Raw genomic sequence first — 14737 nt, 5'->3', positions numbered from 1 at the left:
GACATGTGTCAAAGCAGATGCAGGAGAGACCAGAGCAAGGTCAATTAATGACCTGCTGCTTCAGGAGCTACTTTCTAATCCTGTACCTAGGAGCAGTTTCCTGACTGGCAGGTCTGGGAGATGCTAGCCCACCTAGTAATGCAATTTATACTGTTCTGCTTGGCATATTCTCTTTCTCAGACCAGGAAAAGGTGAAGCTTTCAGATGAAAAGCATGAAGGGTTTGGATTTGGCAAGGAAAGGCAACATTTACTGTTGATTTACTGGCCGGAAGGATGCCAAGCAGTAGGGAGGGGATGCAGCAGAGACCTCTGCCATTAATGGGCTTCTCTGAATTTTTTCAAGTGATGTTGAGCTAAAGTTACTTGTCCAAGAAGCTTCATCAGTAAAACCAACAGTGGTGCAGAAGGTAGCCTGTGTTTCCTTGCTCTCTGACAGTCCCCATCTCCCTCATAACTGAGGGGAGGCAGAAGGTTTTGGCTACTGTAGGGGAGCCCAACAGTACAGCAGAGAAGGACCAGGCTCTGCAGCTCCAGTTGTGAACAATGCAGTATCTGTCATGATCCACCACAGCAGGGCTTTAAGGTTTTTAGCTGCCTGTGAAAAACGAGGTTCACTCTCCTGTGAGAATTTAAAGAGTTTAATATAAAGACAATAAGAGACACATAAAATAAAGCAAAGGGGTAATGGCCGGGTGCCTTGGCGCTCTGCCAAGAGCACACCTGATGCTAGAGGTGAGTCTTTTTTATAACATTTTTACTGTTTGTTTTTCATTCATATTAAAACTTTTCCTGGAGCTGTTCTGCATGGCCACTCCTTGGTTCCGCCTTTTTAGAGAATGCGTAGTCTTCTGCCTTGTGGTTTTATTTCTCTTGATTCTTGGGGTTGGGCTCGCTACGTAAGAGTCGATGGTAGGGTGGATCTCTTAATTCTCCAGACAGTCAGGGCTGATTGCAGCTTTGGCCTCTTTGCCCCTGGGCAGAGCGGTGATAGCGGCTCTCGGACTCTCCTGGCCACCCATTCTCCTGGCGGAGTAGCCTTTGGGCCCTTTTGTTCCCTGGACAAAGTGTTGATTAGCAGCTTCTCAGGCCTCATCCTCTGTTCGTTTGGAGGTTATCTTACTTGCTCACACTTGCTAACATTCTTGCTAAAAAGAGAGAAAACTACATCCACACAGCAAAAAGCATTTCTAACATTATATAATATCTACCTTTATACTTTGCGAGAAGCCAATATAATATATGTTTATAACACTGCCTATGTTTAGGGTCTTAATTTTGTACTTAGGGTCTCTAGTTTTGTGCTTATGGCACAAATTTGGCATTTATGCAATACTCCAGGTGATCAGCTGAAGTCCTGTCTTCAGCACCTCTTTCCTGGCACTTTTCTCATCTCTCTCTTCATCCAGCTCTGACCTGGGTCTGCCAGTGCTCTGCTGATACCACAGGATCTCAGAGCAGCTGCTGACAGGTGGATGGAGATCCCTTACACGTGGGGAAATGTAGCCCTACCTAGAATTGATCTATGTCTCATAATGTCCCAGTCCTCCTAGGCAGTCCTTCGTTCCCATCTGTGTGTCTCCAGTGACTGTCACCTAATCTGTTCCTGCTGTATCACTTCCTGCATGCAGGGTATTGCAGGAGGTGTGTTTGGAAGACCACATTGTGTGATGTGTTTGTGCTCTGGATTGGTTTCATGGAACTGCAGTATATCCTGCAAGATGGTTTCCCAGCTGGTAAATCATATTTAAACAGTGAAAAACAAATATGCTTTCTTATTGCTCCAGTCTTTTTATATCTGGTTGCTTAGCATTGTTCCTATCTTGTGTCCACTCTGCAGTGCTTCAGCACGATTGCCAAACAAACTGGCTAAAAATCAGTTTAACAGAGATCAGAGGAAAAAAACCACCCAAACTCAAATGAGATACAGCAGCTACTGATGGGATACACAGACATATTAATTTGGCAGCCAGTCAAACTTCTTAGCGCCATCGGCTGTGCTCATTAAATGTCAGAGTTGTGAATTTTCCCCAGGCATTATCAGCAAACGCTTGAACATGGCCCAGCTTGGTTGTAAGTGATTTTCTTCCCCAAGTTTCAGGTAAAAAGATGAATGAGAAGAGATGACAATAGCAAGTCCATAGCACAGTTTTAGTTCCAGAAACAAATTTCTCTGTAACAAAGCCAGGTCATAAAATTTTCCTTTTATTCCAAATAAAAATAAATATTTTCCCTAAGTACTTACAGGTATTCCTCAAGCCAAGTCTCCCACATGACACAGACTTGAATTCCAATGCCAGTAGAACTAGTACCAAGTTTTTATTTGATAATGTTCATTTATACAGCAATGTAAGACCTCAAATCTTTTTCTCTACAAGCAGAAGTGATAGGGCTTCTAAGTGGATTTTGGTGAGGTTTTTTTGACATGGAAAGTTCAAGAAGAAGCAAACCTTCTTTAACACTCAAGCTTGGAAAGAAAGAGGTTGTCACTGGAGTGTGTTTTCTTTAACATCACAGCAGCTCACAACTGCCAGGAGGTGACATAAAATTGAAGTCAACTAGGGTGAGGTAGAGAAAACTGAATTCTTCTAGAAACCAGCAAAGAAAGACCAACAGCTCTCTTCCCCTGAGCAGTGCAGGAGAAGGCATGGCCAGACCCAGAGAGCTCCCCAGCCCTGTGAGGACCCTCTGCTCTGCACATCAGGAACTCTCACTGGTTTAGATTCAAAAAGCATAAATTAGAAGATCCAGTGGCTTGATCTTTTGTGGGGGCTTTGGGAAAACTTTGGGACAAGAGTTTATACCGAGCAGGCATCAGGAAGGTCATCTTTTTGCATCTGACAGGACCCTCTACAGTGACAGGATTTAAGTCAGGTGTTGTTCAGGTAACTGCAGAAGTCGGGGAGGTTTCCCACTATAAATTGGTTACCCAGTGTGGCCTAGGTTGTGAAATACACACCTGGCCAAGAGCTTTGCCTCACTAAGGACTTTGGGATTTGACCTTTAATTCTGAACATGTTGACTGTATAAACAAACCATCACAATTCGTCTGCACTATGCTCATCACTGAACGCATTCAAGAAAGGACCTGGGGGCGAGGAACAAGGGAGAGGCCATTCTGACAACACCCGGGCCTGGTGATTTCTCTGGGGGAAAGACCTTCTTATCCTACTACACAGGGGGATAGGAAGCTGCCCAGCTTTATGGCCCGGGCCCCAAGCACTCCGCAGGTTCCTCTGGAGGACAGCCTTCATGTACCTGAGCGTTTGGAAAAATGTCCAAGAGTCACTCATTCCCCTGTTTAAGAAAGAGATGTTGGTGCTCCTGGCGTGCAGTTTCACTACTGCATTATGTAAGAACCGCCATCAGTGTTTGGATTAATGCTGCTGCCTGTATCATATTTCAAAACATGCCAGCACCTCTGTGGCCTTTGCTCCCAGGCTCAGGTTGTGTGGATCCGAAGGGAGGCGGGGAGAGAGGGCACCTGCAGCCCGGCTGAGCCCGGCGCTAACAACCACACTGGGAGCTGCTTTAAGAGTGAAAAGTCCATGTCAGACACCGCATTTCTCTAGCATTCGACCCAAAAGGGATCGGTTCCTTTGCCCCACTGCTCAAACACTGCAGCACCTTCAGGAGCACTTCGGTAGAAAGCTGCATTTATCTATTTGAGTGCTAAGTAGTATTTGCAATGTATAGGAGAGATTGTTACCTCAGCTGTTACTTACCAGGAAGGACGGTATGCATTCCCCACCTCTGGCATGCTAATTCTCAGGAAAGGTTGTGACTGCAGCTTCAAAATCTGCAGCTATATGCACCTTGTTGTTGGGTCAGCAGTTTGCCTGATAAAGGAGCCCTGACCTCCTCACCTGTAGAGGAAAGTCCAAAGATCTTCAGAAGGTTTTGGAGTTGTTTATCAAAACGCAGAGGTCCAGAAACCCATATAGGGAGGCAGCCTGGGAATACAGGCCAAAATAGATGATGTAACATGGTGGAGGCTTCCAACTTCCAAGAGAGAGTACAAATATTGACTCATAACTTTGCAATGTCCCTCAGCCATTTGAAACCCCCCCATCATCCCAAAGGATGTCTCCTTTCAGTGACATGAACTGGTTCTCGCTGAATCTACAATTCAGTGCCATAGTTACACTGCTTCCTGTAATCCCTTTGATGCTGAAGAGAATGACTTCTCTATTATCTTTACTTTTAAAACTTGGATTTCCTGTGTGGGGAAGTCCTCATGTTAAAAACAAGCAGAGAAAATGCTTTAAAGAAGGAGGTGGATGTGCTCAGATTGTGAAGCAGCTGATCTAAAGGCAGTGAGACCCTTAGGGAACCCTGGGCCACAATAGTTGACATTTCAGGCAGGAAATTATGGTTTATTTAACTAACTGAACTGAAAACTGCCAGGGAATTTATACAAGTGAAACAGAATTAGTAAGAGCATTTAGCTAAGACAGACATGAAGACTAAAACTCCTATGGTTGTGGGAAAGAGAGATTTTACATCTGGAAGTGGAAGTGGCCTCTGCTATTTGATTCATCTAAAAGATCAGGTGGGCAAGGGATGCCACGAGGGAGTTCCTGCTTGCTTATCAACACCGCTTGTTGCAGTGGCTGCTGCTTCTCCACACAGTTTCCCTTTCAGCCACAGATCTGCCTTGATGTTTCTGAGATAAAATAGCACAATCCTGCAACTAGGCTATTCTGCTCCTAAATATGCATGTTCTTGCAAATGCTTCAGTAAAAATACTTTTGAGGACTTTTGCAAGTTTAAAAGGACCTTTTTGATCAATAATGGTGTTTCTTTTCAGAGGTTTTCTTCACTTTTAGCAATATGCAGTAAACACTGTGATTTTTCACTTCCTGTGGCAGTGAATGATATCCAAGAGTTTGACTTTCCTAGAGGATCTGCCTACAGACACCAAGGTGACAGAACAAAACCTAAGTCAGACAACTTTAGTAAATCGGAAATTGAGAGAATGGCACAGCACAAAAGCATTCATTATTCATCAGGCGATACCCTGGGGAAAAAACCTGTGAGCAGTTTTTGGGTTTCACAAACCAAATTTGACTTTGCCAGGGCCTGGCAAAGATCCCAAAGGTGAAGTGCTTGATCTATGATCTCCTCTGTCTTCGATCAGCAGAGATTCCCTATGGCCCAGGTTTCTCTCCTGCATGTCCCTCTCCCTCCTCCCTCACACCCTACTGCGGGCCAAGGAAGTGTTCCAGGCCTGAAATGTATTGTCCCAGCTGCACTTAGCCCGTCTGACAGGGAAAATGGCAGGTAGGTGTCCTTCTGCAAAGCAGTGACCTTAACCTCCTTCTCCAGCCCGCTGGGAGAGCAGAGCTCAATGAACAAGTCTGGCTGCACTGCTGAAAGCCGTGGCCTCAGGGGAACGAACTTGTTGTTGGGTTTGTTTCCAGCTGGATGGTTCCCAGTCAGCTTTATTGCGCAATTCTACAAATCCTGATGCCAGCACAAATAAGCCAGAGATACAGGCTGAGCAGAGGTTTCTTCTCCCGGCAGCTGTGCTGGCTTAGGCCATCCACAAATGCTTGTGGGATGCCTGCTCCAAGAAAAGCTTGGCACAGCTATGTCGGATGTAAAACCCTCTGAGATGATTTTTCGGTCTCCTGCAATTCTGCACAATTCCTAGCATGGGCTTGCTCCTCCCTGTACTCCTCCTCTGCTCAATTCCCATGTGCTGCAGCTCTTTAAACATTCACAGAGCACTATCTGGAGTAGAGTGCTTCAAAGGGGAGTGAATCTGCAACACCAAATCATCTCCTGCTGAGCATCACCAAGTCATCACAACCTTGGACAATCAATCAACTGGTTTTGCGTTATTTAAGTTGCCCTAAAGGCTACATTTCAAAATCTGAAATGTATGGATTGGAAAAGCTGACAACAATTCATCCTGCTCAAGCTGTTTAGAAGCACTGCACAGACCTTTCTGAAAAGAGGGCTTTCAAGAGAGGGAATTTAACCAAATTCCACACTAGCTTGCTCCTCAGCTATAGTGAACAAAAAGTCTTCAGAATATTTAGAATCTGATTTAAGCTAACAAGTCAAGGAAATAGGTGTTAAGACTCAAACTCCTGCTTGATGCTCTATTTGTAATTCATCCAGTCATTAATGAGCCAGATTCTTGACTAGTATATATGGGCATAAATCTGCTAAAGCCATGCAAGAATGTTGATTTATGCTTGCTGCAAACCTGACCTTTCGTTCAGTGTTTCCTGGTAAGTTCCAATCCTCTTTGCACTGTTCATTTATTGGAATGGAATTAGATTTACCAAGGTAGGCTCTGACAAGATGGATTGCTTTTCCCTGGAATTTTTGTGCCAGGGATAAGATGGTGGTCTATTTCAATGTAGTACTGTTAATAAGATAGGTTTTTTGAAGGAAAGTCAGAAATTATAATATTATTCATTACAATGCCACATGTTTTTTATTTGTCAAAGTTATACCAAATTAGTACAATATGCTCCACAAATTACAACCTCCTTCTAGGAAATCTGAGATATATCTGCCGAATAGAAGTTAAATAAGTTTAGCTAACAAGAAATTTCATAAAAGCTTAAATATATTAAGCCAAATTATTTGCTGAGAGTGTATTGGAATGAAAATACCCTTACATTTGCTTAACTGAACCTATTTTGCTCCAAATGACCTTATGTTCTTTATTTCTAAGTCCACAATCCCTGCACTGAGACTCAGCACACTGCACAAAGCCAGACTTACCAGGAGATGATAATCAGGAACCTATTTTATTGGTTCAAATATAACGCTCTCGATCTTTGACTATGCTAACTGCACGGTAAATACAGCTCAGGCCTGCAGAGAACCTTGCTGAGAAAACTGTGTGTGAGATTACGCTACTGTGAAGCGCTCGATATGGGGACTACGCTCAAAACACAGAGCTCACGTAGGAGGCAGCAGCCTGTGTGCTACAATCTGCCTCACACAGGTAGCGTCTTACACTGCTGCTTTCAGTCTGCACCAGCTTTTGACGACCTTCCCCATGACGACTGAAGCAGTTTGCATTGAATTGTTTACAACCCGACCAGGTAAAGAGTCCTCCTCTGGCGTGGCACCACAGCCGTAGGGATCTGACATTGAAATATTAAGTTGGTATGAATGGGGTGTGAATGGCGGTGTAGAAGTGTGAAATCATCGGGAAACGCCATGAACGGGCAAAGGAATGGCATGTGGAGCTTCTGAAGGCAGCGGGGCCTGGAAAACCAAGTGCTGCCTCCTGGGTGGATTGTAGACCTATGTTGGAGGCAGTTTTTTCCCAGTCCTGACTCCTACATCCATACTGGAGCTAGCCTGTGTCCAGCCATGACTCCCAGGTGAACCCTGGACTTAGGCTGCAGCTTTGTCCTCAGCCCCGTCTCCTGGGTGGACAAAGGACCTATGCTGCAGCCTTTTGTCAAGCTCGTCTCTGGTGCCCTTGTTCTCCTGCTACTCCTGAATGCCCCCAGGACCTGATTCATTAACTTTGTCTGGTTTGGGGCTATTGATGGACTCTGTTATCAGTACCCAGGTCTCTGTGCCATGTTCAGGAGCTGGACCCAGTCGCTGAAGGCACTGCCCGTGCTGGAACTCCCTTGGCTCCTGACTTGCACCACAGAGGCTGCACGGCCACAACCATCTCCATCCTCATACACAAGAAAGAAGGAGTGAAAACAGTTTGTGAGAGACAGTATGTGTGAAATCAGATTAAAATAAAATAAACTTCCCCTTCTATCTGGTTTTGCATTGAACTCTGCTACATTTGCCAAGCATAAGCAAAGAAAACACTCATGATAACACTGATTGCTAGGGAGGTGCAGAGTTAATCTTGGAGGGTATTTGGTGTTCAGGGCATGAGTTTCTTCAAGGCACGGGGGGGATGAGATGAAGGGGTGCAATACGTAGATGAGCACAGTGTCAAGAAACAGCTCATTTTAGGTTGCTTTCATTTGGCAGCTTTGTATATTATTTCTATTTACATGTGTAATATAGTAGAGATCTGTAAAAACATTTCGGAGCCTAACTTTCAGAAATTACATAGCCCTTCTCCAAAAACAAAGTAGATTTTCAAATCAGGCTCTCAACTGGGAAATAAATCCAAATAATTCTCTGTGCTTTTGAAAAGAAGATATTTTGGCTTCCGAGCAATATGAGAAAATGTACAATCCATTTGATCTGCTTCAGATGCCACAACCATCTGCAACTGCATGTGGCAAAGACACATTTCTCAGCTTCGCAGGCATGTATGATTATGAAGAGCTTTGAATAAAATAGATAAACCTTTGGGATGCTCTTTTTGTTGTTTACTTATCTCTCAGCAGCGTTCTGTGGGAAGCTCTCCTCCTGGAAGGCTGCGGGGGAGGGTTCTGCTGAGCCTTTCAGCGGTTCGGAAGTGCCTGAGAAGCAGCCAACGTGAATAACCACGGCTGGCACCAGCAGAGGGTCACAGATGCTGCTCTGAACACGCCATTGTGCAGCATCCCCGCGCAGTGCGGGCTCCAGCTGCCGCTGTACCAAGGACGCGACCGCCACCTGCTGTCCCCAGCCCAGCCCGGCCAGGGAGCGCCAAGAAGGGGCAGCCGCTCACCCGCCCTCCCCATCAGCGGCTCCCACGGGACGGGGCCTTCATTTCCCAGCTGCAACGGCGTCACTTCTAGCCTTGTTTTCAGTTCTTATCGCTGATTTATTCCTCCGCTCCCCAGCCGAGGGAACCAACTCCTATTGCCGCTTACATGAGCTGGCGTGTGGCTGAGCAGCCGGCGGTGACACTGCACGACATCCTTCAGGGAATGCTGCCTGGCATGTGAGATGGGGACAGAGGGGGACACCTTGCCAAAGCAGCTGCGCAGCCAGCCTATATGCATATCTCTGTATGGACATGTGGCACTCGCAGCTGCTCAGTAGTGCTGACGATGGCTTTCCGTGCTCTTGTAATACCCACTTCTCAGAGATTACATTCCAGTTGGTCTCTTAGCTGGGAGCTCGGATGAAATGCACGCTGGGGGGTTGGTTCAGGGTAGTTTCCAGGGCAGAGAGCTTGCCAGCACTGAATGATGGACCTGCTGGAAACGGCTTCTGAACTGAGGCACTTGTCCCTCAGTACCTGTTTGCTCATCTGGGATGCTCTTCCCAATGTCTCATGTTTCTGCAGCAATCTAAAATCAGCCTGATCCTGTCACAGAGGAAAGCCCTTACTGCTCTGCAGTCTGTCTTACATGTGTTGTTTGCTTTCCTATTAACTCTATAATATCTGGGCATGTGACTGCTGTTCAATATTTAAATACTGTTTTTTCCACATTTACTGCAATGGTGATTTTTTTTCATTGCCTTCTTTTTAGCATCTCTGGAAAGGAGGTTATTCTCATAAAACAGCATGGCTACATATTACAGAGGGATTATTTTTGTCTGTTTCCCATACACTTATCTTTTGGGATTTTTGGCAACAGGCCAAAAAGATAAAGGTACTTTGGTTAACTTAAATACTGAATAGCCTAAACAGCTAATTGGTTTGGGTTTTGGTTTTTTTTTTTTTTTTTTCCATTCTTAACCTTCTTTCTTCTCTGATTGGGAGAATACTTGGCAAATACAGCTATTCCACCAGCTGATGTTATTCAGTATCATTATCCTCACTTTTGCCAGATCTCCTTTTTGTTCGTGTGGGGATATTTTCAGGAAGATGTCAGTACTTTCATCGGTAGAGTTCTGATTTGATGGGTGGTCCACAGGGCCTGTTTCTTCACTCTCATGGTACAGTTTATCCTTGGGGCATGCTGAGTGTTCACAGGCAGACACAGTGTAACACAGGCAACTGCTTGGTGGGGTGCAGCTGTGTTTGTTTGCACTTACACCTGGACTAAAAAGTTTCATTGCCTTTGTTTAAAGCACAAAGCTGAAAATAGCCCTAAAAGAATCCAAGACAGCTACTTGAAATCGCTTTTAATGACTAGGGAAGTTTGTTTCTTGACAGTTTGTTTCTGTCCCCAGTGCAGAGCAATGTAAAAGTGATATTTTGTGACTGTTCTGGATTTGTCATTTTAGATGACAACAATTTTCGATGACATACAGAGGAATTCAAGTTCTCTCTTGCTTGCACTCCTGTGATAGGAAGCTGTACCTGTTTTGTGACCTGCTGAGTCATTAAACAATGAGGTGCTGGAGTTAAACCTCTCCCTCCACTGACACATTTAAGTACCTAGAAAAGAAATTTATGTCACAGAGTTCACTTTGCCTAGAATACATTATGTCAAGCAGGCTCATTTCCAGCTCTTGGTTTTAGAAAGGCTCCTAACACTGTCTTACATGGCCATCCATCTCACAAGCAAGTCCAGAAAAACACAAATGGATGAGTACGGAACTGGCTGTAAACTGGACTGGAATATTTAACAAGAGCATGTTGTTAACGTGGTTGGACACAGCAAGCAGAATTCTGCAGGAGTATCATGAATCTGATATTTTCATTAAATAATGTGGATGGCAGAACAGACAACTTTCTTGGCAGCCCCACTGGCTGGGAGGGGCAGGAAGTGTTAGAGCACAGGGCTAGGATCTCAACACACTTGGCAAATTACAGCTGGGGGAAAGGAAGTAAAAAGGATGGGCTTTCACTCTGCAGAATTACCAACATCACAAATGCAGGTTGTGGAATTACTGGTCTGATAGCATCACTGTACAAACTCTCTTGGTGGTTAGCATGGATCACACACCAAACAGGAATCAGCCATGCCACTGCAAAAAGGGCAAATAGCACTGGGAGCTACATAAAAAGGAATATTGTTTGCCAGGCAAATGAAGCCATTCTTCTGTCATGCTTGGGGCTAGAAAACCTTCAGTTGGGGTATTGTATTCTGCTTGGGATAGAATACAGAATTAGAGGTTTTATGAAGAAGCATTGGAGGAATTGGAGTGGTTTATCCCAGAGAAAGGGGAGACCCAGTAGGAGGGCCCTAAATATGTGTGCTGCATGTCTGAAGGAGAGGACAGTAAAGTCTTCTCATCAGCTGAAAAGGCTCAGTCAGCAACAGAGATCTGGGTTAGATGTTAGGAACAGCTTTCTGAAGGTGTAGATGAAAAAAGAGTGAGAGAGTAATATAGGGAATTACAGCCTTGGTTTCTCAGTTTCAAATGCAGATGGAACAAGTGTCTGTCAGAAATTACCTAATGGAATTGATTCTGCTTTTTGGGTGGGAGAAAGAAAGCAATTTCCACCCCTGTTTTTCTGGTATTCCTGTTTGGAGCCAAAGACCATAATTTAAACATCTAAGTTAGATGTCTAAGTTATACATTGTCAATACCAGCTAATTATCATCCCAAGGCTCTTCCTTTCCATTTCTGTTTAATATATCATAAGGAAAAAAAATCTTAGTGATTAATAATTCAAATTGGAAACAGCCATAAAGCAGGCTGGCACCACGTTATGCAAACTTGATTTGTGCAAATTCATGTTTTGCAGGTCCTAAACTTCTTTAGAGCATATATGGCAGCCCTGCTAGTGTCTGAACAGCTGATGATCTGGAGACCTGACTGCTGGACATCAGGATGATTCAGCCCAGTTAATAAAGACCATATTGGAACACCCATTTAACTCTACTGCAGAAAGGCTGCTGCGTGAAAAGGGGAAAACACAAATATTACTCATTCACTCATTCAGAAAATGCTAAAACTCAGGCTCTGAACAGCCTTTGATATTTGACCTCTGCAGATGGCCTGTAATTAAGAGTCTAATCCTTTAAACACTTTAATACACTTCACTTCCAGTTAATAGGATTAGTCACATGCCTGAAGTGTGCATGGCTGGGGCCAAGCTATTGTTGAGCACAGCTGATTAAAAACTTGCAGACACTTTCTAATGGAATATTGTCTTACATTGTCTAAGTCTTTTCTAAACAGTTCTAGTCCCAAATAGTATCCTAAAGTGAAGATATTTCATAAAAATAAAACTTAGCCAAGTTCTTGCTTAAAAATGTACACACAAAAAGAACAAATCCATCTGAACTTTTTCAGCAGCACAAATTAGAGGTTTGAGAGGAGAGATGGGAGATTTGAGAGGTGCTGCATTGGTTTTCTGGAAGATGTACGTTTAAATTCTCAGACTTCTACAATGCTTTCAAAGCTAGGGTAATGTTAAACGCACAGAATCAGACAGATCAGAGAGTTACAAAAAGAGGAAGAAACATTTTCTATTCTGGTTTGTATTTTATAGGAACATTGGTTTGGCTTAAAAGCACTAAGTTGTTTCCTCCCTCGCTGCTGACAGACTAGCTGGACTTGGGTGTCCTGGCAAGCCTAGTCTGGATCAGTTCATCACACCGTAAATATGTGCAGAGGTTGTGAAGAGTGAACACAATTTGGGAAGCGATTGAAGACACAGGGAGGACAGAGGGGCAGGCACACACAGCACGGAGGTTCCCATTTGTTGTTGCACGTCTGCCAGAAGAAGAGGCTGGGCCACATCAAGGCACTGTGCTGACGTGTAAGCTGTGCTCGATCTGGGTTTAAACACCACGGGGGCAGTCTGGGAATCCCGGCACGGCTCAGCGTCACTGAGCCATAAAATGCTCACAGCACACATTTACACAGTGCTATTATTTCTCCCACTGGAGAAACACAGAGGTAATTCCCCTCTGCTGAGGGACGTGATGTCACAGTATTGTCACTTACAGGAAAAGGCAACAACTGTGGTTAAGGGTTTCCAAAGGGTGACAAGCAACAGACAGCTGCAATGCCATTCCCTGGCCTGCTTGTAATGCCTCTTGTAGATGCAGGGAGAGATTTTTCCTCCACTCATCTTGAGGGTTGCAGTCAGCAGAATGAAGACTGCTTTTAGCCCAGTGTTCCTGCCAACTCTTAGCATGGACCAAAGCAGGCAAGCACAAAAGTCAAAGAGCAACAATCACTGCTCTGTCAGAGCTGTTGTCATACAGGTACATGAGTCACACTAAAAGCCTCTCAAGGAAGGGCACAGTGGAGATACCAGAAATTCAAGCTGGAGCAGGGAAATTCTGATGAAAGCACCACAGCAGCGATGAGGTAGCAGATAAGACTGCAAAAAATGGCATCACAACCTTACAGACAGTAGCACAGAAGGAAACACAATGCCAAAAATGGGAAGAAAATTGATGAACCACTAACTACCTGTGAAGAGAGACAACTATGAAACCTTAAAATTAAGAAAGTCATAATACAAAAAGGGCAGGAACCAGAAGTGATCAGGTCTGAGTCAGAAGTAAAAAGTCAGCAAATGGAGATGTGAATAAAAAAGGGGAAAGAGAGAAGGGTTAAGTTCTTACAGGATAAGGGGTTAAATCAGGACTGTCCCAAGAAAAAGCAGTGGTAGGTCAGGAGGACTGTCCACCCTGCACAGAGTGACGCCATGCAGAGATACCAGAGCAAGCATTACAGGAACAACTTGAATCTCCTGTAGCTCAAGAACTACAAACGCCCTGTAAATTAACTGGTGTAGTGCTTGGCTCAGATAAATTCTCCTGTCTCTCCCCTCAGCTAAAGCCTCACTGGGCATCTTTACACCAGACAGCGATGTGACTTATAACTATGCCCAGAAGAGAATACCAGATATCAAAAAAGCAAGGGCACTAGAGAAGCAAAGAGAAACTGGAAAAGGCAGGAAGGGACTGGAAGAACTGAAAGTGAAGAGTTGTCAAGTACTAGCAGTGTTAAAGAATTTATGCTAAAGAAGGATAAAATCAGAGGAGAAAACTTCAGAAAACCACAAAGCCCAGAGCTCCAGGGACACTGACCATGCGAAAGGCATGCCAAGGGGAGCGCCACACTGCCCCAGCCTTGAGGCCTTCTTGTCTCCCTGACTGGCACTCACCTCAGCCCAATGCTGTTTCTTAGGCTCCACCTCGGGTTAGGGTTTCTATGCCCAGGTTTCTGTGAGAAGCAGTGTGGAATAGAGGAATTTTTGTCAGATGGATCTCAGATAACAGATCCAGGAAATGAGCTGGTAACCAATGCAAGGGAATAGTCTTCAGTCAGCTGGTGTTCTTGCACAATTTTCTGGTTTGTCAGACTTAGAAAAATATTTGAACATACACACACACAGAGCATTTTGTTTGGCCACTCTGCTGGTCAGCATTGCTCCTGGGAGCCCTGTTTATCAGGAAGTATTCCTGCAGCTGGGAGCGCACTGCTGAAGTAACTGTGACACCCCTTTAAGCCAAGCACTGTATCTGAAGCCTTGATAAGCCAAGAAAGATTGCTGAGGAAACTTAATCCATATTGCTCCTTTGTTACAGGATTTCTGCCTGGCAGGGACGAGTTGGCAGCTGGGAATGCAGGAGGGATGGGGGCAGGTGTCAGGGTGCACTTGGAGCGACTGGCCATTGCCCCAAAAAGGCTTTTTCCCTTCAAAACCCCACAGTTCTCACGGTCACTGAAAAATGAGGAGCTGCTATTGGAAAAAAGAAAAAAGTAGTTTTTGCTGTTTTATTGACATCCCCATGCCAAGGTCGGGGGTGACAATCACAGACTCATCTTTAAAGATTATCTAGTTCTGACCCCCCTGTTGTGGGCAGGGACACCTTCCACTAGACCAGGTTGCCCCCAGCCCCATCCAACCCGGCCTTGACCACTCCAGGGATGGGGCATGCACAACTTCTCTCGGCAAGCTGTTCCAGTGCCTCACCCCCCTCCCAGTAAAGAATTTCTCCGTGACACTACTCTCCATCAGCTTGACACCGTTACCCCCCATCCCACCACTCC

General features: G+C 44.8%; 1 long non-coding RNA gene across 1 annotated transcript; it reads right to left on the bottom strand.

Annotated features, from left to right (window-relative positions):
* Positions 1 to 623: 623 nt before the first annotated feature.
* LOC138110755 (uncharacterized) lies at positions 624 to 3831 on the bottom strand. The gene is made up of 2 exons (XR_011151040.1): positions 3724 to 3831; positions 624 to 2171 (listed from the first exon to the last, which is right to left on the bottom strand). It is a non-coding gene; the product is annotated as an uncharacterized lncRNA (long non-coding RNA).
* Positions 3832 to 14737: the final 10906 nt, after the last annotated feature.

The sequence above is a fragment of the Aphelocoma coerulescens genome, chromosome 5, assembly GCF_041296385.1.
Source record: "Aphelocoma coerulescens isolate FSJ_1873_10779 chromosome 5, UR_Acoe_1.0, whole genome shotgun sequence".
NCBI classification, from domain to species: domain Eukaryota; kingdom Metazoa; phylum Chordata; class Aves; order Passeriformes; family Corvidae; genus Aphelocoma; species Aphelocoma coerulescens.
Note: the sequence above shows the minus strand (reverse complement) of the source record. Positions and strands in the feature narration are given on the sequence as shown.